The following is a 24,792-nucleotide window of genomic DNA, read 5'->3' on the forward strand; positions in this document are numbered from 1 at the left end:
CTTCACGTGGCCCGCCCTGTGTCAACTAATGCAATCAACTCGACGTGTACAAACGGAAGATCAAATAGAACAAGTTGGGATGGAATGAAACCTCCCGGTGACTCCCGAGAGCGGTGTGGGAGGTGAATGTCTCTGTTAGTCTGCAGGAGGTGGTTCAGGTTCAGGTTCAGGTTCAGGTTCGGGTTCGGATTCAGGTTCGGGTTCAGGTTCAGGTTTAGGTTCGGGTTCGGGTTCGGGTTCGGGTTCGGGTTCGGGTTCAGGTTCAGGTTCGGGTTCAGGTTCGGGTTCGGGTTCGGGTTCGTGTTCAGGTTCAGCCTGTGGACAGAAGCAGCCCAGAGGATGCCTGCACGGGGCCTGACCCGGACACGTTGGCACTTCAAGTGGATCGGCTCATTCCCATTATTCCCACCATCCCTCTCCCATTCACACCCATTGATTCCCTGTCCTTCCCTGTTCCCGGGTCCTGCTCCCAGCTGAATACTGATTCCAAGCCCGCGTCTGCAGCAGCTGGAATAACTTCAAGCAACACCAGACTCGGAGAGAAGGGTCAGTGTGGGGAGAGGGGATGGATTGTTGTTCAGTGTTGATGTGTGGGTCGGGACCCCCAGTGTGAGTGTGAGCAGCAAGTGCTGGTGACTACACTTTCTATCTGACACTTTGACGTGAGTCCTGTATCAGTATCTCAGTCTCAGATACTGGAGCATTGATGGCAAGATGAGTCCTGTATCAGTATCTCAGTCTCAGATACTGGAGCATTGATGGCAAGATGAGTCCTGTATCTGTATCTCAGTCTCAGATACTGGGGCATTGATGGCAAGATGAGTCCTGTATCAGTATCTCAGTCTCAGATACTGGAGCATTGATGGCAAGATGAGTCCTGTATCAGTATCTCAGTCTCAGATACTGGAGCATTGATGGCAAGATGAGTCCTGTATCAGTATCTCAGTCTCAGATACTGGAGCATTGATGGCAAGATGAGTCCTGTATCACTATCTCAGTCTCAGATACTGGAGCATTGATGGCAAGATAAACTGACAAAATACTTTACTGAACAATGGTTACAGAAATACATCCCCCTCCTGTGCTGTGTGTGTGTCTGTCACACAGAGACAAGCAGGCAGCTGCTCCACACAGAGACTTTCTGGAAACTTCTCCCTGATCATTGCAGCATTTTATACTGGAGAGCAGTTGGTCACTGCCACAGTTCTTCACAGAGCGCACATATAATATTACAAGAAGCACCGTGATACAAGTGTCTACTTGATATCCAATGGGAGGTGTTTACACTTACACTTGGTTACAGTAAATTCTCCGTTACTTGTGTGAACAATGGTTCCGTTTTCCCGCACTTCACACACATACAGCTTCCCATCCTCCACTGTAACGTGTCGAACCATCAGATAGACCGCGTTATCCAGGCGGATCTGATCAGTGTTGCCCCTGTTCTGCTGGGATGAGTCCATGGGTCTCCAGTGAAGACTGACTGTATCTGAGAGTCTGGAGATGGTGCAGCTGAGTGTAACGTCACTGTCCAGCAGAGGCTTCTGTGGACTTGCCTCAACTGTGAAAAACAGATCAATGAGATTCAGAGTGAGTAGTGGTTTGTACAAGTCAAGTCCCAGATAGGACAATGACATTCTTGCTTGCTGCAACACAACAGAATATTGTAGGCATCAATACAGAACAGATCAATGTGTCCATATACCATAGAATATTTATATATACACACATAAATAAACAGATAAAGTACAATAGACTGTTATAGTTCAGAGTTTGTTTGAAGTTGTGTTTAATAGTCTGATGGCTGTGGGGAAGATGCTGTTCCTGAACCTGGATGTTACAGATTTCAGGCTCCTGTAGTGAGTAGTGGTTTGTACAAGTCTAGTCCCAGATAGGACAATGACATTCTTGCTTGCTGCAGCACAACAGGATATTGTAGGCATCAATACAGAACAGATCAATGAGATTCAGAGTGAGTAGTGGTTTGTACAAGTCCAATGACTGGGCTCAATCTCACCTCAACTGAAAACCTAGACCCACCCCTCATTCTTCTAAACTCCAGCTAGTCCAAGCCCAGAGCCACAAACACTCATCATCCCCTGGGGCATTTTCATAAAGGTTAGTTTTATTTTGCATTACTTCAGACTGCAAACTCTGCATACTATGTTCTGTGTGCTTAAGCAAAGCAAGAATTTCATTGTCCTATACAGGGACACATGACAATAAACTCACTTGAACTTGAACTTGCACCATTCTGCTCTTTTGCTTTTGTTGCATTTTTTAATGCACCTTTTATTATAATTGACTTTATCTGAACAATGAATGTGTTTTACCCAAACGTATATGACAATGAACTAATATGAATCTAAATCTGAATGTGATATTGTTCAGACTACACAGACCTAGTGTTATTGATCCTCACCTTGGCAGTGTTCACACATTGTGTACACATAACACTCTAGACACTCATGCTGCATCCTGAGATTCAAGTGTTTCAGAGGTTTGTACATTAGATTTAGCTCGGTGGGGTCTGGTGGCAGGAGGTCCATGGACTGTAGTTTTATTCCACAATGCCTTTGCTTTGTCTGCACTGATCTTCAGTATGTCCCTCAGCACGTACTCCTGCAGCCTAGAATATTCTGCAATGGAGATTTCGCTGGGGAAAACATGAAGATCAAAGTCGTTGGATCCAACCTCATTCACTGTATCTCAGCAAACGTTAGAGCAATGACCAAATCCCAATCCCTTTCCACCTGTGGAGAATTATCTACAGGAGGCAAAGGCCTTGTTCATCCTCTGCTAAACCTCCCAAGCTGTTGGAATGGTTCTGAGTGGCACCAACTTTTAGAAGTAAACTTCATTAATTAATATTGAATATTTCATTTTTGTTTATCATGAAAGAGTCTAATTCTACAATAAGGATTAGTTTTGATTCCTGAAGAGTCTCCACCCCTGCAGGCCCCGGATCCTGGAGCAGTTTTCCCAGTGCCAGTGTTTGGGAATATCAGCATATTCCTGCTCCAGTCCTGGTTTCCACATGGAGAAGTGAAGGGGAGCGCTGGCAGATGCACCGCAAGAACTGTCAGCAAGTTGTGGAGTTCCTCGTTGTGAAACACATTGGTGGAAGTCCTGAAGCTGTTCATATTCACACAGGTAAATGCCGGCTGTTCACTGTGACACTGCTGGTGCAACCGGCAACACTCTGACCAGTGAATGCAAACAATGTTTAGATGTAACTGGATTGATACGTTTGTCCATTTGTCCCTGTCCTGTCTCCCCCGACCGCCCTCAAGGTGGGAACTCTCCCACCAGTGTAAGTTCCACAGATGATGGACTTCCTCTGGGATCTCAACCAAGTGAGGCATGGACCTGGTTCACTGGGTAACATTGGGCAGCAGTGTCACTCACTCGACAATCTCACCCCAGGCCCACAGAATCAATGAAGAAAAATCTTTCCCCCAATTGTTTCATTGGGAGATTCATCGGGTGGAAGAAGTCTCACAATTCCCGCCATTTTTCATCATTACGTGACATTATTTACAGAGAAACATATTGTTGATCCATGTCTCACCCACTCACCTTTCATCCCATATATTTCATATTGTTTCAGGATCTGGTTCCTCGGATGTGTTTCAGTCAAAGTGAACAATCCTGGCCATTTAAATCTGGGTTTTGTTATAGCCAGATTACCAGTATGGTCATCCACATCCACCTCCTGGTTCTTGTCTGTGTTTTCCCAGCCATTGCCCCACTGTTTGCTCCACGTGCCGTTGTACTGGACGCCGAGAGTTACCACTGTCTGTTTTCCCCGCCCTGAGCGTGGTTCCCATTCCCAGACAACAGTGTCACTCCCAGGATTGTCCGGTCCGTTTAACACAATGTCGCCTTCATTATCCAAGAAATAAATCTGATTTCTGATTTCTGTTGGAAATAGGAAAATTGTAGGAATGAACATTTTAAGCACATTTCCTCCACTCCATGCCTGTAATTATTCATTTTGAATTTCATTTATTTCCAGAATCCAGTTTTGATCTCCCACAGAACCTCCAGTGAGACGGACACAGCTGGCTGGAATAACCTGGCCTAATCCAGGGATACTTCATGACATGAGAAGAGTGGGAGAAAGACGAAGGGCGTTTGTGACGGGTTCCATGTGACGGGGTTTCCTGATGTGGGTGGAGATCAGGCTGATCCTGTACACACCGCATCCCCGGCCCTTGTCGGACACATCTGGAACAGAATAAACATGTTCCTGCCTCCCTGCCTGCTCCTCATTCCACAGTGAATTAAACATGGAACAGTTCAGCACCTGAACAAGCCCCTCGGCCCACAAGGTCTATGTCGAGCATAATGCCACGACCAACTCTTATCTACCTACACATAATCCATATCTCTCCATTCCCTGCATGTCCATGTGCTTATCCAATAGTCTCTTAAATCCCATTCACCCATCTCCCTTCATCATCACCAGCAACAACGTTCCAGCCACTCACCACTCTCTGTAAAATACTTGTCCTACACATCTCCTTCACACTTTGCCTCTCTCACCTAAAAGCCCCCCATGCCCTCTTGTATTTGATATTTCCATCCTGGGGAAAAGATTCTGACTGTCTACATTGACCTTGCCGCTCATAATATGGTATCATTCTATCATGCCTCACTTCAATGTCTAACATTCCAGAGAAAACAATCCAAGTCTATTCAAGGTGTTCAAGTAAGTAAGTAAGTAAGTAAACTTTATTTATATAGCGCATTTTAAGCCAATTTGCATTGACCCCAAAGCGCTTTACTTAATTTAAATAATAATAAGTTCCATTGCAAATCATAGAAAAAGGTTTTTTTTAAAAAATGAATAAAAATGGACACAACATATTACAGAGTTCAACACAAACATCCCCCCACAGCAGAATCAAAACATTTCCACTGCGGGGGAAAGGCACCAGAAAGTTAAGTCCTCTTCCTCTGTGAAACATCCCGAGGTCAGGGCCCATCTGTGGCCGTGCAGCCAGTCCGATGATTTTCAGGGCCCTCTTGCCGTAAAGATGAAACATCGGCGTCGGGTGAAACATTCCTCAGCGGCTTGGAAAAGTCTGGAGCGGCTGTCCCCTCCCCGGAGAGCGGAGACCGCGGCACTCGGTCAAGAAGGAACTGCAGATGCTGGAAGATCGAAGGTACACAAAAATGCTGGAGAAACTCAGCGGGTGCAGCAGCATCTATGGAGCGAAGGAAATAGGCAACGTTTCGGGCCGAAACCCTTCTTCAGTTCAGGTTTCGGCCCGAAACGTTGCCTATTTCCTTCGCTCCATAGATGCTGCTGCACCCGCTGAGTTTCTCCAGCATTTTTGTGTACCTCCAAGTCTATTCAACCTCTTTCTGTAGCCAATATCCAGTAACACAGGCATCATTCTTGTCAACCTTCTCAGCCCTGTCTCCAAAGCCTCTGCATCTGCATTTTGGGGGCATCCAGAACTGCATGTAATGCTTGAAATCCGGCCTAACCAAAGTCTTACAAAGCTGCATCACATCCTGACTTCCTGACTCTTATACCCAATGATCCAACCAAAGGCATGCCATCTGCCTTCTTTGCCACTCTATCTACCTGTATTACCATTTTCACAGAGTTTGGGACTTGGATCCCAAAGTCCCTCTGTACATCAATGCTGTTAAGGGCCTTCCCGTTAATTGTATATCTTCCCCTTATATTCAACCTCCCAAAGTGCAACACCTCACAGATGCTTGGATTAAATTTGATCTGTCATTTGTCCACCCATTTCTGTAGCTGGTCTAAATCCCATTCATTACTTTACAACAGACTTTGATACTTTGACATCATTGTTCACAGTGCAGCAATCTTGTTCTCATCTGCAAATGTACTAACCAACCCATCTACATTTAAATTCATTGTATAAACGATGACCGACAGTGGTCCTGGCAGAGATCCATATAGATATCCACTGGTCACAGATTCCCTGCCTGAATATTGCCTTTTCCTCTGTTTTCTAGTCTGCCCATTCTGAATCCAGACAAACAATTCAATGTTAATCCCATGTTTATTAATCTTCAGCATCAATCTATCATGGGGGACTTTACCAAGTGCCTTATTAAAATCACTGTAGACAATGCCACGTAAACGTTATGCCCTCTTTAGTCCCCTCATCTATTTTCTTTCAAATGGGAGTCAATTCTATCCCAAAGAATCCTTTCCAATTGTTCCTACTGTTGTCATGCGAGTCACAGCTCTTTAATTCGCTGAATTCTCTCTCTAAACAAATAAACCATTTAACTCCCATTCCCATACTGATCTTTCTGTCCTTGGCCTCCTCCATTGCCAGTGAGACCACATGCAAACTGAAGAAATCTCACTTCATATTTCTCTTGGGTATCTGACAACCTCATGAACATTGAATTCTTGACTTTCAGGCAACAAATCCCTAAACAATCCACCCCACCTTTTTACTGACATATTTTTTCCTTATCCCTTGTTCCTCTCATCCCTGGAGTTATCTGACACTTCACCTACATCCCCTAACTCCAGTTTCAGTTTCCTTCATTTATCCTTGTTCACCTTCTCCTTGTCTACCGTCTTGATTTTAATGTAAGTATAAGAAGCCTTGGAACTTCCTTTACTCCAAAACACCACAGCCATTTAGTGGCCTATGTTCTCCCTTCTAATCGCCCACTTGAGTTCTTTCCTCCTTGCTTTATATTCCTCAATGGCCATCTCTGCTATCATATTCTTCAACCTTGCATATGTTTCCTTTCTATTTTTGACCAAATTTACAAATGTATTTGGTCATCTCAGTCCCTTACTTTGCCAGTCTTATCTCTCCTCCTTACTGGAGCTTGCCGGTCTTGAGTTTGGATCTACTGACCTTCAGACAATTCACAATCTCAGACTTGGAGTAACTTAATAACAACTGCTCTGAGTGTACCTTCCAAGCTCCTGCCTAATAATGGTGTCATTTGCCTTGCCTTGTCGTACAGTCCAGACTTATCCCTATTCAAACCAATCTTAAAACTTATGGAGTTGTATTCACTATCTCCAAAATACTCTTTCACTAAAAACATCAGTCACCAGGCCAGACTCATTTCCCAACACAAGGTCCATTTTGGATTCCTTTCTCACGTGGCACTATTGACAATTGTTATAAAACATCCTATTGGATATACCATTAGTCACCCCCCAATACAGATAGATAGATAGATAGATAGATAGATAGATAGATAGATAGATAGATAGATAGATAGATAGATAGATAGATAGATAGATAGATAGATAGATAGATAGATAGATAGATAGATAGATAGATGATAATAATAATAATAATAATAATAATAATAATAATAATAATAATAATAATAATAATAATAATAATAATAATAATAATAATAATAATAATAATAATAATAATAATAATAATAATAATAATAATAATAATAATAATAATAAATTTTATTTATGGGCGCCTTTCAAGAGTCTCAAGGACACCTTACAAAAATTGAGCATATAGAGGAAAAACATGTAAGGGGAATGAAATAAATAGTATAGACATGACTAGTACACAAAGTAAAGACAGAATTCAATACAAAACACAGTATGAGGCAATTAATGCACAGATGAAAAGGGACGGGGACGTGGGGATAAGGATAGGCAGAGGTGAAGAGATGGGTCTTGAGGCGGGACTGGAAGATGGTGAGGGACACGGAATTGCGGATCAGTTGGGGGAGGGAGTTCCAGAGCCTGGGAGCTGCCCTGGAGAAGGCTCTGTCCCCAAAACTGCGGAGGTTGGACGATAGATAGATAGATAGATAGATAGATAGATAGATAGATAGATAGATAGATAGATAGATAGATAGATAGATAGATAGATAGATAGATAGATAGATAGATAGATAGATAGATAGATAGATAGATAGATAGATAGATAGATAGATAGATAGATAGATAGATAGATAGATAGATAGATAGATAGATCGATCGATCCTTTAATAATCCTTTACAGGAGATTACAATGCCACAACAGCTTCAAGACAGACATAACACCACACATTTCCTCAGATAACTTCCATACTTAATAAGTTAAAATACAATGAATGAATACTAACAAAGTGCAAAGTTATTTTTGTGCATTGTAAAACCTTATAGCAGCTGGTACACAAGACTTCCTATATCTCTCAGTTTTGCACATTGGTGCAATCAGTCTCTGACTGAAGGTGCTGCTCTTGATCACCTTCAGGGCGTGGAGTGGGTTGAGTGGGGTTGGTCATTATTGAACCCAGTTTGTTCAGAGTTCTGGCCCTCTGCCACCAGCTGGACCTTTAGTTGCTCAGCCCCGCGACCACTGAGCCGGCCTTCCTGGTCAGCTTGTCCAGTCTGTTTTTGTCCGCTATGCGGGCGCCTTCTCCCCAACAGGCCACAGCAGAAAAACAGAGCACTGGCCACCACTGAATGGTAGACACTGCACAGCAATACATCCATTTGTGTAATCTTGTCCACATCTGTTCCTCTATTTCCTGCTCACTCTTGGGAGACCTCTCATACAATTCCGTTGGATTGCTTGCACCTTTCTTATTTTCACATGGCTCTACCCATATCACCTCAATGGACAAACCATCCAGAGTCTCCACTCTGAGTGCCAACAAGATCGTTTCCCTGATTAATAGAGCAATTCCCCCATCTTTATCCCACAGAAACATGGAACATTGAGCTGTTAGTCATGTCCCTGTCACAACCATAATTCCACAATGACCACAACATCATATTCCACCAACAGCGATCTGGGCTCAAAGTTCATCTACTTTGCCCACATACTCCTTGCATTTGAATGAACAAACCTCCACCCATCAGTCTCACTATATAACTTCACCTCCCTCTGTCTGTCCTTCCTTTGAGACTTACTTATCTTCATCTCCACCTTGCCATCACCCCCCTGCCTCTCCAGTTTAGCCCTCTTGGTAACACATCCCTGCAAACATATTGGTCCCCTCCATTTCAGATACAAACTATCCCTCTTGTAGAGGTGACGTCTGCCCCAGAAGAGATGACAATGACCAAAAGATCTGAATCTGAATCTCTGCCCCCTGCACCAAGTCCTGAGTCATACATTCATCTGTCCTTTCTTCCTATTCCTACCTTCACTAACACATGACACCGGGAGGAATCTGGAGATGACGAGCCCAGCGAGCCTTGATAAAGATCTATGTGTGTTCTCTGGCCACAGGTGGGTTTGTGGAAGGGTTGGAGAGTTGTTAATGTAGTGAGACTCATGTCAGTGGTAGGGAAACTATCAGACCTCATCCCATTTGTGCCTTCTGGCTGTTCACCTTTGTCCTTGAGAATGTCCCACAGCTGCTGGGAGACATCCTGGACCCTGGCACAAGGGAGGCAACACACCATCCTGGAGCCTGGTTTGTTGCCAGTGAATCACCAGTCTGACCCCCAAATATTCTGGCATTTGAATGGAATGGAATTGCTGGCTGGAGAAAGGGGTTGTGGTGGGACTAAAGACAACGGCTTTGGGATTCAAAGTGTTCAGTTGGGGGGCAAGTCTGCTCATCCAGTCCTGGATGTCCCAGGTGTAGTCTATGAATGTGGAGACTATGGAGGGGTCGAGGGAGGTGCTAGCGAGATCGAGCTGGTGTCCACAGTCAACTTGTGGAAGCAACGGTGAAACTTCAGCTGATGTCACCGAAGGGCAGCTTGAGGATGAGAAATAGGAGGGGTCCATGGTAGATTGTCGGAGGATCCCCGAGGGAACTGTGTTGGAGCGTGAAGTGAAGACATTGCAGGTAGTTCTCGGGCTGCGACTGGATCGATAAGTCGAGGGCAGTTGCACCCAACTTGACTGTGGTGAGGAGATGTTGGGGAGGATAGTGTGGACAATCGTGTCACACTACTCACCGGGGGCCATTTCTGACTTTGAAAAGGACCATGTTGGGGCAGGGGAAGGGGAGGGAGGGAGCTAATGTGAGAGGCTCAGAAACAGAGCTCCAGCAAGGATGGGGTGGATTTGTGAGGCAGCAACACATACAGGGATGTGGAATGGAGGTCCAGCAAGGATGGTGTGGGTTTGTGAGGCAGCAACACATTCAGGGATGTGGAGAGGAAAGTGAGATTGACAATAGGGTGCGGGTTTACACGGACAATGATAATTAATGCAAGGTGATTGTGACCGGTGAAGAGAAAGTACTTACTCTGTGTGGAAACTGGTTGAAGCAGGAAAACAAAGAAACCCAACATCAAACCTGCAGGCAAACTGTTGCAGAGAAACCTGGGCCTCATTTTGTACATTCTCTGTTTGGAAACAAGGTGCAGTTTTAGACTAAGGATCAGTAAAATGGTAGTTGGCAAATGTTGTATTGAGTACAGCCAGTTTGAAACTCCTGACCCTGGGGCATTTTAGAATTGGCCGCACACAATTACACGGGGAAAATACATTCACTTGGTGGATTCTGCTGCTGGAATATTGTCACTTCAGTAATCTGGGATTTCACCACCATATTCAACCGCTATTGTCCCAAATCATTCATCTGCACTCCGCCTTTTTAATGTTTGACTCAATTACCTCCGACCACTGGTAAAATGTTCTCAACTAAATCAGACCTCGCTAGTGAGTTAATGAACAGAGAAGACAACACAATGGCAAGGGACATTCAATATTCTCAAACGGTCCCAAGATGTTGCCGGCGAAACGGGAAATAAAGTATTCAATTTAGATTGACTAGGAAACGGAGATGAGGAAACACTTTTTCTCACAGAGAGTTGTGAGTCTGTGGAATTCTCTGCCTCAGAGGGTGGTGGAAGCCGGTTCTCTGGATGCTTTCAAGAGAGAGCTAGATAGGGCTCTTAAAGATAGTGGAGTCAGGGGATATGGGGAAAAGGCAGGAACGGGGACTGATTGTGGATGATCAGCGATGATCACATTGAATGGCGGTGCTGGCTGGAAGAGCCTAATGGCCTCAACTCCTGCACCTGTTGTCAATTGTCTATTGACACCAGTAGGAAAATGGCATATGCTGGGCATTTAGCTGTGGGAAATAAAGGAGACAAAACAAAATTAATAAAGTTTGTATGCCCTTGTCAAATTTAAAGTGAAACAAGCTGATTGAATGAGTGATAAATCACAACTTACAGGACATCCAACATTGTTCAGTTTGTGGATACCTGTTAAACCACTCTTTGACATGAAGTTAGACTGCAGTGAGGTCACCTACCTTGTGAGAAGAGACTGATGGTGAACGAGTACAGAGACTGAGTGACAAAGCTCCAAGCACGGCGACACACTGAGATTCACAGTCTCACACAGTTTCTTTGGAAGGGCAAACACCCTTCCTCTTTCTATCCAGCTCAGGATTCACACACCATTTGTGTTGATAATGTTTGCGTCAGATTAAAAATCATCTTGTAAAAGCTAATTGGACAAACCAAATGGGGAATTTCCTGAGGTCACAAATACATTGGATAAGTTTAGACTTGGAGCCTCCTTATATTCAATGCTATTAGTGGGTGGCAAATGTCTAATATAATGGCAAACGAGGGAATCTGCTGTTTTGTAACGAAGGGAACATGGTCAATATTCACGCCTTGCAGCTGTGTTAGAGCTTTAGCTCAACTTCAAGTTCAAGTGAGTTTATTGTCATGTGTCCCTGATAGGACAATGACATTCTTGCTTTGCTTCAGCACAACAGAACAGTAGGCATTGACTACAAAACAGATCAGTGTGTCCATCTACCATTATATGTCCATATACCATTATAGCAGTTTAAATCTATACCCAAATGTAGCACATCACGGTGGGTTTAGGGGGTTACAAATGAGGTACATTTGAGAATCAGGATCATGCATTATTTTCAAACTTAGTACAATATTGAATACAAATTTTCTCGCGAGCTTTTAATTTAATTCAAGGAGGAACCTGCAGCCAATATTTTCATTCGCATCCAAATAGTTCCTGCATCTTGCAGTGTTCTCCAAGTTCAACATCACAGAGTGCACCAAGACCTTCACAGCCTCTGTGAATAACCCACATAACCACCTTGCAGTGTTCTCCAAGTTCAACATCACAGAGTGCACCAAGACCTTCACAGCCTCTGTAAATAACCCACATAACCACCTTGAAGTGTTCTCCAAGTTCAACCTCACAGAGTGCACCAAGTCCATCACAGCCTCTGTAAATAACCCACATAACCACCTTGCAGTGTTCTCCAAGCCCAACATCACAGAGTGCACCAAGACCTTCACAGCCTCTGTGAATAACCCACATAACCACCTTGCATTTCTCTAAAACAAATGTCACCATTTGAAATGGTGATGATCTGTAAAATCCTACTGAAGAATGTTTGATGGTCGTGTGATCTTGCACGGAACAGGGGCACTAAATAATTTGCAAAGGAAATGCTGCAGTGAATAGCTAGTTGGCAAGTGTTGTATTGAACACAGACACTTTGAAAACCCTGGGCCAGGACCATTTGAGAATTAACCGCACACAATTACACGGGGAAGGACCATTCATCTGTGGAATCTGCCACTGGAATATTATCACTGCTGTCATCTGGGATTTCACAGCCACATTCAGTCGCTTTGCCTTGACTGAAACGACTCATCTGTACGTCGACAGTTTCATTCTTGACCCATTTCCCTCCTGCTTCTCGGTAGAATGGTTTTAACTCATTTGTACCTCACTAGTCAGTCAATTAATTGAGCGAGCGGGCAACAGAACGGCGAGGACGTTGAAAATCCTCAATCAGTCCCAGAGGATTGCCGGAGAAATGGGAAAAATAAAATCCACATGAGCAGCGGTACATTAGATTGACCAGAAAGCCCAAATGGGTAAAATGGCAGATGCTGATCATTTAGTTTCATTACGTTTCTAGTGGAAATAATGGAGACAAAAATACATTGATAAAGTTTCATGTTGGAAGGAAGTGCAGATGCTGCTTTACACCGAATATAGACACAAAAGTAACTGGGCGGGACAGGCAGCATCTCTGGAGAGAAGGAATGGTTTCGGGTCAAAGAAGTCTGGATCTGAAGAAGGGTCCCGACCCGAAACATCACCCATTCTTTCTCTCCAGATGCTGCCTGTCCCGCTGAGTTACTCCAGCATTTTGTGTCTCTCTTCATTATTCATTACGTTTCTATGTCCTTGTAAAATCTAAAGCAGAACAGACTGGTACAGTCTAATAAATGGTTGTAGGAGTGGAATATCACATGTTAGAAATTTAAAACCTTACATAGACTATATTACTCAAAAACTAAAATAAGTAAACTTTTTCCAAATGCTCCCCCATCTGTGATAAATGTCTATCCCAAGAAGCAACTATAGCACATTCTATTGTTTTTTGTAGAAAAATCCAAACATTTTGGAATGAAATATTTGAAATATTTACAAAATTATTTAAAATAAAACTGAAACCGAACGTAGAATTGACTATTTTTGGAACCATGGAAGTCAGCCCTGAGTTAACTGCGTCCCCAAAAGAGCCGACTTAATTACGGTTTAATAATGGGAAAAACTCATACTTAAATTCTGGAAAAATGCCCCAACACCAACAATAAATATGTGGATTTCAAATATGTTGGAAACGTTACACCTGGAAGATATGAGATTCCTTCTAGCAGGCAAACCAGACCATTTCCAAAAGCTTTGGTCTCCATTTATCGACTTACTACAAGTATAAGGTGCAACATAATTCTGAAAATAAATGGTTTTAGGACCTGGTGAGGGGGGAGGAAAAATACAAAGTTGGTTTATCCCTTTTAGCTCTTTTTTAACTTTTAATATATCTTCTGTTTCCTTTTTCTCTCCTTTTTCTATGGCTTGCTTCTTAACTCTTTTTCGAACTTTTTGTGTCTAAGGGTCTCTTTTGATCACTCTTTCACACACTTACTACCCTATTTAACTCTCTTTACTTTTCTTCTTTTCAAAGATTAAAATATAAAGTGGTACAGGAAATGTATTATGTTATTCTTGGCATATTATAGTAATGTACACTACTAATAAATAAAATTATATTTAAAAAATGAATAAATTAAAAAAAGAAAGTATTGAACACGGAGTTCCGTTTCTAGATCCCATTTAAACCACACCTTTACCTGAAGTGAACCTGTAGTAAGGTCGCCTACCTTGTGGGAAGAGACTGATGGTGAACGAGTCCAGAGACTGGGCAGCAAAGCTCCATGCACGGTGACACACTGACTTGCCCAGTCTCACGCTGTGTCTTATGAAACTACAGGACCTTCCTCTTCCTCTTCTACTCAGGGTTCAGACATCATTTCTGTTGAAAGTGTTTGTGTCAGTGTAAAACACATCTTGTCAAGCCTTATTCGGCAAAGGAAAATGGGAATTTAGTGAGCTCAAACATGCATTGGATGTGTTGAGACATGGAACCTCATCTTTCTAAATGGGAAGGGGGAAAAGGGGAAGTACAACGGGATCTGGGGGTCCTTGTTCATCAGTCTATGAAAGTAAGCATGCAGGCACAGCAGGCAGTGAAGAAAGCCAATGGCATGTTGGCCTTCATAACAAGAGGAATCGAATATAGGAGCAAAGAGGTCCTTCTGCAGTTGCACAGGGCCCTAGTGAGACCACAACTGGAGTCCCTCCAGCAGATTGTTTTTGTTTGTTTCAGGGAGAACAAGTCGATGTGTCCAATTTTCAGAAGGTCTTTGAATTTTAAATATGTGGATTAGGCAATATTAAACAGGCATGAATTGAAAATTATTTGGCAGACAGGATACAGAGAGGAGACTTTGTTAGGGTGGCAGGTGGTGAAGAATGATCCAGCATCAAGCCAGTTCTTGAGTCTGTTATTTTCAACGTTCATCAATGGTATTGACAAGGAAACAAACATAATGTTTCTAAGTTTGATGACATGAAACTGAGAGTAAATAGGAGAAGCAAAGAGGATGCAAAGAGGTTTCCAGGTGAAGTCAGTCAGTTGAGTTACTTGTCAAATATACGCAGATGCAGCAGAGAGTCATAGAGCTGTAGAGCATGGAAATAGACACATCAACCCAACACACACATGCTGACCAAGATGTCCAACTGACCCCATCACAATTGGCTACGCCTGGCCCATGTCTCTCCAAACATGTCTTTGTGCTCTCCTTACCGGAGAAAGTGTTTTTCAGCCACACATGTAATGCAGCCAAGGCTGACCAGACTGATTCCTGGAATGGCAGGACTAATGTGTAAGGAGAGGAGGAGCTGACTGAGCCAGTAGTCACTGGAGTTTGGAAGAGTTAAGCATGACCTCTCTAAATTAAACAACATTCAAAGCAGAGCTAGACAGACTCGATACATAAAGATATTTCTAGTGACTGTAGGATCTGGAACAAGGGGTTTTGGACTCAAGATAAGGGGTGAAACATTTAGGGCTGAGACATTTCTTCATCGTGAATATGGTGAGCCATTGAAATGCACCCCACAGAAAATGGTAGATGGCAGATCACTGAATCTTGTTAAGTAGGGGATAGATTTATTTGATATAAAATGCATCAACATTTATCGGGAGAGAATTGGAATATGAGAATGTTTTGAATGATTGAACAGGCTCAAAGTGACAAATAATCCACTCCTGATTCTCTTTTGCATGTTTCAATAGGTTTTGGGATAGTTTAATGTTGTCTTTGTCCTTCACAATTCTGATGTTTATTTACACATTGTGAAATTTAGTCAGATAAAAAACAGGAAGTGAAACAGCCCACAGGTCAGAATAGACGAATCATTGTGGTTAAATTGCAACAGATCTTCCTGCAGCCTTGACCATTGCTCCGAATTTTGCATCATGTCCTGAATGTGATGTGGGAAAAGGCAGAATCCTTGCTCTCTTCAAACCTCACATTCTTTATATTCAAAAATAAACTTTATTTCAGAATAAAAAATATATACACCAAACTAGTCTGAAGACTCCCAACTCAAAACTATCCCTGTTCAACAGGAATGCTGCCTGACACACTGAGTTACTCCAGTATTTTATGTCTTTCCTTGGTAAAACAGCATCTGCAGTTCCATAATTCTATACACAACTAACACAAATGCTTTTGGTGTCTATACATTCAATAATGTCACACACAGTGGTGTTTGTACCTGTCTTTACACAATATTCTGTCATTTGCCCCCCTGGGGTGATATCCCTTCCATTGTATGAGGGGTGACCCACCAGACTCAGTCCTCAATGTCCAGCAGGGGAAGGTCCCAAGACAGTGATCCTCTCTAACAGAATCTATAAGTTGGCTGCAAAAAGCTTCAGTGCATCCCTCAGCAAGAAGGCGAATGGTATTTTAGCATTCATAGCAAAAGGATTTGAGTATAGGAGCAGGGAGGTTCTACTGCAGTTGTACAGGGTCTTGGTGAGACCACACCTGGAGTATTGCGTACAGTTTTAGTCTCCTAATCTGAGGAAAGACATTCTTGCCGTAGAGGGAGTACAGAGAAGGTTCACTAGACTGATTCCTGGGATGTCAGGACTTTCATATGAAGAAAGACTGGATAGACTCGGCTTGTACTCACTAGAATTTAGAAGATTGAGGGGGGATCTTATAGAAACTTACAAAATTCTTAAGGGGTTGGACAGGCTAGATACAGGAAGATTGTTACCGATATTGGGGAAGTCCAGAACAAGGGGTCACAGTTTAAGGATAAGGGGGAAATCTTTTAGGACCGAGATGAGAAAAACATTTTTCACACAGATAGTGGTGAATCTCTGGAATTCTCTGCCACAGAAGGTAGTTGAGGCCAGTTCATTGGCTATATTTAAGAGGGAGTTAGATGTGGCCCTTGTGGCTAAAGGGATCAGGGGGTATGGAGAGAAGGCAGGTACAGGATACTGAGTTGGATGATCAGCCATTATCATATTGAATGGTGGTGCAGGCTCGAAGGGCCGAATGGACTAATCCTGCACCTATTTTCCATGTTTATATTGATGTATTTTGTAAATATCTACGGTCCCAGAACCGAGCCTTGCGTTGCCCACTAGTCACTGCCGGCCATTCTGAAACAGACCTGTTAATCCCAACTTTGTTTCCTGTCTGTCAACCACTTCTCTATCCATGTCAGCACTACCCCCAATCTACTGAGTTGGATGATCATCCATGATCATATTGAATGGCGGTGCAGGCTCGAAGGACCGAATGGCCTACTCCTGCACCTATTGTCTATGTTTCTATGTTTCTATGTTATCCTGCAGTCTGGAGTGGGTCAGTCAGCCACATCCCTAGATGGACCTCTCTTTGGCATGTCGTTATTTTATTCCTCAGCACAGTAACAGTGTGTGGGACATGGGGCCAATGTTCCTGTCCTCATAATCCAGCCTTTGCCCCACAGTAACAGTGTGTGGGACATGGGGCCAATGTTCCTGTCCCCATAATCCAGCCTTTGCCCCACAGTAACAGTGTATGGGACATGGAGCCAATGTTCCTGTCCCCATAATCCAGCCTTTGCCCCACAGTAACAGTAGGTTGGACATGGGGCCAATGTTCCTGTCCCCATAATCCAGCCTTTGCCCCACAGTAACAGTGTGTGGGACATGGGGCCAAATGTTCCTGTCCCCATAATCCAGCCTTTGCCCCACAGTAACAGTGTGTGGGACATGGGGCCAATGTTCCTGTCCCCATAATCCAGCCTTTGACCCACAGTGGACAGCACCAGAACAGAAATAATGTATTTGAAGATTTGTCTTTAGAAACAAGTAAACAGAATGCGGTCTCTATATCACCAGCATCCTCATGGAGAGACAACCTGCTATCCTTATACAGTCTGTGATGTACATGACCAGGGGGCACAATAATGTGGGTGACTGTGAAGTGATTCACAATTGGATCAGTTACAGGATAATTCAGGATGGCATGAAAGTGTCCACATTTAGTGGAAACATTAAAACAATGTGAAATGTTCAACTGTTTTTGTTTACCAGTCCTATAGAGCTGCATTCTGACATCCTGACTCTGATGTTCAATGGCCTTAGCATTGAAGGCAAGCATACCATACACATTCTTTTCCACCCTATCTACTAAGCACAATCCATACCCAGAATTGTTTGGTCAAGTTAGTGGAGTGACACAAATTGACCCAGTTATTCACCATCATAACTTGGAAATACATTGCTGATCCTTCATTATCTGTGGGGCCACTCCTATCATTTACGTCATTTACTAAACACATCATTTACTAAACACGCAATTTAGTTGAGGTAAAAAATAGCCCAGAGCTGAGAATAGACGGAACATTGTGGTGAAATTGCAAGACAGATGTTCCTGCAGCTTTGACCATTGCTCTGAATGATTCAGGACACGATGCAAAATTCAGAGCAATGGTCAAAGCTGCAGGAAGATCTGTTGCAATTTAACCACAATGATTCCTCTATTCTCAGCTCTGGGTTGTTTCACTTCCCGTTTTTTATCTGACTAAATTTCACAATGTGTAAATAAACATCATAATTCTGAAGGACAAAGACAACATCAACCTATCCCAAAACCTATTGAAACATGCAAAAGAGAATCAGGGGTGGATTATTTGTCACTTTGAGCCTATTCAATCATTCAAAACATTCTCATATGCCAATTCTCTCCGCTAAATGTTGATGCATTTTATATCAAATAAATCTATCCCCTACTTAACAAGATTCAGTGACCTGCCATCTACCATTTTCTGTGGGGTGAATTTCAATGGCTCACCATATTCACAATGAAGAAATGTCTCAGCCCTAAATGTTTCACCCCTTATCTTGAGTCCAAAACCCCTTGTTCCAGATCCTACAGTCACTGGAAATATCTTTATGTATCGAGTCTGTCTAGCTCTGCTTTGAATGTTGTTTAAATTAGAGAGGTCATGTTTATGTCTTCCAGACTCCAGTGACTACTGGCTCAGTCTGCTCCTCCTCTCCTTACACATTAGTCCTGCCATTCCAGGAATCAGTCTGGTCAGCCTTGGCTGCATTACATGTGTGGCTGAAAACCCCTTTCTCCGGTAAGGAGAGCACAAAGACATGTTTGGAGAGACATGGGCCAGGCGTAGCCAATTGTGATGGGGTCAGTTGGACATCTTGGTCAGCATGTGTGTGTTGGGTTGATGTGTCTATTTCCATGGTCTACAGCTCTATGACTCTCTGCTGCATCTGTGTATATTTGACAAGTAACTCAACTGACTGACATCACATGGAAACCTCTTTGCATCCTCTTTGCTTCTCCTATTTACTCTCAGTGTCATGTCATCAAACTTAGAAACATTCAATTTGTTTCCTTGTCAATACCATTGATGAACATTGAAAATAACAGACTCAAGAACTGGCTTGATGCTGGTTCATTCATCATCACCTGCCACCCTAACAAAGTCTCCTCTCTGTTTCCTGTCTGCCAAATAATTTTCAATTCATGCCTGTTTAATATTGCCTAATCCACATATTTTAAATTCAAAGACCTGCTGAAAATTGGACACATCGACTTGTTCTCCCTGAAACAAACAAAAACAATCTGCTGGAGGGACTCCAGCTGTGGTCTCACTAGGGCCCTGTACAACTGCAGAAGGACCTCTTTTTGCTCCTATATTCGATTCCACTTGTTATAAAGGCCAACATGCCATTGGCTTTCTTCACTGCCTGCTGTACCCGCATGCTTACTTTCATAGACTGATGAACAAGGACCCCCAGATCCCGTTGTACTTCCCCTTTTCCCCCTTCCCATTTAGAAAGATGAGGTTCCATGTGTCAACGCATCCAATGCATGTTTGAGCTCAGTAAATTCCCATTTTCCTTTGCCGAATAAGGTTTGACAAGATGTGTTTTACACTGACACAAACACTTTCAACAGAAGTGATGTCTGAACCCTGAGTAGAAGAGGAAGAGGAAGGTCCTGTAGTTTCATAAGACACAGCGTGAGACTGGGGAAGTCAGTGTGTCACCGTGCTTGGAGCTTTGCTGCCCAGTCTCTGGACTCGTTCACCATCAGTCTCTTCCCACAAGGTAGGCGACCTTACTACAGGTTCACTTCAGGTAAAGGTGTGGTTTAAATGGGATCTAGAAACGGAACTCCGTGTTCAATACTTTCTTTTTTAAATTTATTCATTTTTTAATATAATTTTATTTATTAGTAGTGTACATTACAATAATATGCCAAAAATAACATAATACATTTCCTGTACCACTTTATATTTTAAACTTTGAAAAGAAGAAAAGTAAAGAGCGTTAAATAGGATAGTAAGTGTGTGAAAGAGTGATCAAAAGAGACCCTTAGACATTAAAAGTTCGAAAAAGAGTTAAGAAGCAAGCCATAGAAATAGAAGAAGAGAAAAAGAAAACAGAAGATATATTAAAAGTTTTAAAAAAGAGCTAAAAGGGATAAACCAACTTTGTATTTTACCTCCCCCCTCACCAGGTCCTGAAACCATTTATTTTCAGAATTCTGTTGTACCTTATACTTGTAGTAAGTCGATAAATGGAGACCAAAGCTTTTGGAAATGGTCTGGTTTGCCTGCTAGAAGGAATCTCATATCTTCCAGGTGTAATCAATTCTGCATTCGGTTTCAGCTTTATTTTAAATAATTTTGTAAATATTTCAAAACTTTCATTCCAAAATGTTTGGATTTTTCTACAAAAAACAAAGGAATGTGCTATAGTTGCTTCACGGGATAGACCTTTATCACAGATGGGGGAGACATTTGGAAAAAGTTTACTTATTTTAGTTTTTGAGTAATACAGTCTATGTAAGGTTTTATATTTCTAACGTGTGATATTCCACTCCTACAACCATTTATTAGACTGTACCAGTCTGTTCTGCTTTAGATTTTACAAGGATATAGAAATGTAATGAATAATGAAGAGAGACACAAAATGCTGGAGTAACTCAGCGGGACAGGCAGCATCTGGAAAGAAGGAATGGGTGATGTTTCGGGTCGAGACCCTTCTTCAGATCCAGACTTCTTTGACCCGAAACGTCACCCATTCCTTCTCTCCAGAGATGCTGCCTGTCCCGCCCAGTTACTCCCGCCCACTTACTTTTGTGTCTATACTCGGTATAAAGCAGCATCTGCAGTTCCTTCCAACACTAAACTTTATCAAATGTATTTCTGTCTCCATTATTTCCACTAGAAATTTAATGAATCTAAATTATCAGCATCTGCCATTTTACCCATTTGGGCTTTCTGGTCAATCTAATGTATCGCTGCTCATGTGGATTTTATTTTTCCCATTTCTCCGGCAATCCTCTGGGACTGATTGAGGATGTTCAACGTCCTCGCCGTTCTGTTGCCCGCTCGCTCAATTAATTGACTGACTAGTGAGGTACAAATGAGTTAAAACCATTCTACCGAGAAGCAGGAAGGAAGTGGGTTAACAATGAAACTGTCGACGTACAGATGAGTCGTTTCAGTCAAGGCAAAGCGACTGAATGTGGTTGTGAAATCCCAGATGACAGCAGTGATAATATTCCAGTGGCAGATTCCACAGAGGAATGGTCCTTCCCCGTGTAATTGTGTGCGGTTAATTCTCAAATGGTCCTGGCCCAGGGTTTTCAAAGTGGCTGTGTTCAATACAACACTTGCCAACTTGCTATTCACGGCAGCATTTCCTTTGCAAATTATTTAGTGGCCCTGTTCCGTTCAAGATCACACGCCCATCAAACATTCTTCAGTATGATTTTACACATCATCACCACTTCAAATGGTGACATTTGTTTTAGAGAAATGCAAGATGGTTATGTGGGTTATTTACAGAGGCTGTGAAGGTCTTGGTGCACTCTGTGATGTTGAACTTGGAGAACACTGCAAGATGCAGGAACTATTTGGATGCTAATGAAAATATTGGCTGCAGGTTCCTCCTTGAATTAAATTAAAACCTCGGGAGAAAATTTACATTCAATATTGTACTAAGTTTGAAAATAATGTATGATCCTGATTCTCAAATGCACCTCATTTGTAACCCCCTAAACCCACCGTGATGTGATACATTTGGATATAGATTTAAACTGCTATAATGGTATATGGACATATAATGGTATATGGACACACTGATCTGTTTTGTTGTCAATGCCTACTATGTTCTGTTGTGCTGAAGCAAAGCAAGAATGTCATTGTCCTATCAGGGACACATGACAATAAACTCACTTGAACTTGAAGTTGAGCTAAAGCTCTAACACAGCTGCAAGGTGTGAATATTGACCATGTTCCCCTCGTTACAAAACAGCAGATTCCCTCGTTTGCCATCATCTTAGACATTTGCCACCCACTAATAACATTTGATATAAGGAGGTTCCAAGTCTAAACTTATCCAATGTATTTGTGATCTCACGAAATTCCCGATCTGTTTTGTCCAAATTAGCTTTTACAAGATGATTTTTAATCTGACGCAAACATTATCAACACAAATGGTGTGTGAATCCTGAGCTGGATAGAAAGAGGAAGGGTGTTTGCCCTTCCAAAGAAACTGTGTGAGACTGTGAATCTCAGTGTGTCACCGTGCTTGGAGCTTTGTCACTCAGTCTCTGTACTCGGTCACCATCAGTCTCTTCTCACAAGATAGGTGACCTCACTGCAGTCTAACTTCATGTCAAAGAGTGGTTTAACAGGTGTCCACAAACTGAACAATGTTGGATGTCCTGTAAACTGTGATATATCACTCACTCAATCAGCTTGTTCCACTTTAGATTTGACAAGGGCATACAAACTTTATTAATTTTGTTTTGTCTCCTTTATTTCCCACAGCTAAATGACCAGCATATGCCATTTTCCTACTGGTGTTAATAGACAATAGACAACAGGTGCAGGAGTAGAGGCCATTCAGTCCTTCCAGCCAGCACCGCCATTCAATGTGATCATGGCTGATCATCCCCAATCAGTTCCCCGTTCCTGCCTTCTCCCCATTTCCCCTGACTCCGCTATCTTTAAGAGCCCTATCTAAGTCTCTCTTGAAAGCATCCAGAGAACCGGCCTCCACTGAGGCAGAGAATTCCACAGACTCACAACTCTCTGTGAGAAAAAGTGTTTCCTCATCTCCGTTTCCTAGTCAATCTAAATTGAATACTTTTGTTCCCGTTTCGCCGGCAACGTCCTGGGACCGTTTGAGAATATTGAATGTCCCTTGCCATTGTGTTGTCTTCTCTGTTCATTAACTCACTAGCGAGGTCTGATTTAGTTGAGGACATTTTACCAGTGGTTGGAGTTAATTGAGTCAAACATTAAAAAGGCAGAGTACAGATGAATGATTTGGGACAATAGCGGTTGAATATGGTGGTGAAATCCCAGATTACTGAAGTGACAATATTCCAGCAGCAGAATCCTCCAAGTGAATGTATTCTCCCCGTGTAATTGTGTGGCCAATTCTAAAATGCCCCAGGGTCAGGAGTTTCAAACTGGCTGTACTCAATACAACATTTGCCAACTACCAATTTACTGATCCTTAGTCTAAAACTGCACCTTGTTTCCAAACAGAGAATGTACAAAATGAAGCCGAGGTTTCTCTGCAACAGTTTGCCAGCTGGTTTGATGTTCAGTTTCTGTGTTTTCCTGCTTCGACCAGTTTCCACACAGAGTAAGTACTTTCTCTTCACCGGTCACAATCACCTTGCATTAATTATCATTGTCCGTGTAAACCCGCACCCTATTGTCAATCTCACTTTCCTCTCCACATCCCTGAATGTGTTGCTGCCTCACAAATCCACACCATCCTTGCTGGACCTCCATTCCACATCCCTGTATGTGTTGCTGCCTCACAAATCCACACCATCCTTGCTGGACCTCCATTCCACATCCCTGAATGTGTTGCTGCCTCACAAATCCACACCATCCTTGCTGGACCTCCATTCCACATCCCTGAATGTGTTGCTGCCTCACAAATCCACATGATCCTTGCTGGACCTCCATTCCACATCCCTGAATGTGTTGCTGCTTCACAAATCCACACCTTCCTTGCTGGACCTCCATTCCACATCCCTGTATGTGTTGCTGCCTCACAAATCCACACCATCCTTGCTGGACCTCCATTCCACATACCTGAATGTGTTGCTCCTTCAGAAATCCACACCATCCTTGCTGGATCTCCATTTCTGAGCCCATCCCATCAACTTCCTCTCCTTCTCCTGCACCGACACGGTCCTTATCAAAGACAGAAATGGTCTCCTGTGAACTTGTTGCAGAGTTAAACTCTCCCTCCTCACCCCGCTCAGCCTCTGCAGCCTTTGACACGATTGTCCACACTATCCTCCCCAACATCTCCTCACCACAGTCCATGTGGGTGGATCTGTCCTCGACCTATCGATCCAGTCGCAGCCCGAGAACCAGACGCAATGTCTTCACTTCACGCTCCCACAAAGTCCCTTCAAAACCAGGTGTAGTTCCTCCACTAACCCCAACACAACCCCCTATCCCCACCTCCCTCCCTCCCCCCCACTCACTCACTCACTCACTCACTCACTCACTCACTCACTCACTCACTCACTCACTCATGTGATGAAATATCCCTGCATCAATCAGGCCAGGTTATTCCACACACACACATCTCTTCACAAACCGTGACTTCCTCGCTAGGGTTTCCAAGGAAGTTCACAACTGTCTGGAATTAAATTCAGTTCAAAATTAATGATTACAGATATGGGGTGGGTGGGGAAAATGTGTTTTAAATGTTAATTCTTCATTGTTCGTATTCGCAACAGAAAACAGAAATCGAATGTATTTCTTGGATAATGGAGATGACATTGTGTTAAACGGAGCGGACAATGCTGAGAAAGGCGCTGTTGTTGTCTGGGAATGGAAACCACACTCAGGGAAGGAAATCGGAAAATTGTCGACTTTTAGAAGAACGAGG

General features: G+C 42.9%; 1 long non-coding RNA gene across 1 annotated transcript; it reads right to left on the minus strand.

Moving 5' to 3' along the window:
* Positions 1-3,824: 3,824 nt before the first annotated feature.
* Positions 3,825-14,264, minus strand: LOC116966282. The gene is made up of 3 exons (XR_004409968.1): positions 14,126-14,264; positions 10,195-10,294; positions 3,825-3,921 (listed from the first exon to the last, which is right to left on the minus strand). It is a non-coding gene; the product is annotated as an uncharacterized LOC116966282 (long non-coding RNA).
* Between the last annotated feature and the right edge of the window lie 10,528 nt (positions 14,265-24,792).

This window comes from Amblyraja radiata, chromosome 36, assembly GCF_010909765.2.
Source record: "Amblyraja radiata isolate CabotCenter1 chromosome 36, sAmbRad1.1.pri, whole genome shotgun sequence".
Lineage (NCBI taxonomy): Eukaryota > Metazoa > Chordata > Chondrichthyes > Rajiformes > Rajidae > Amblyraja > Amblyraja radiata.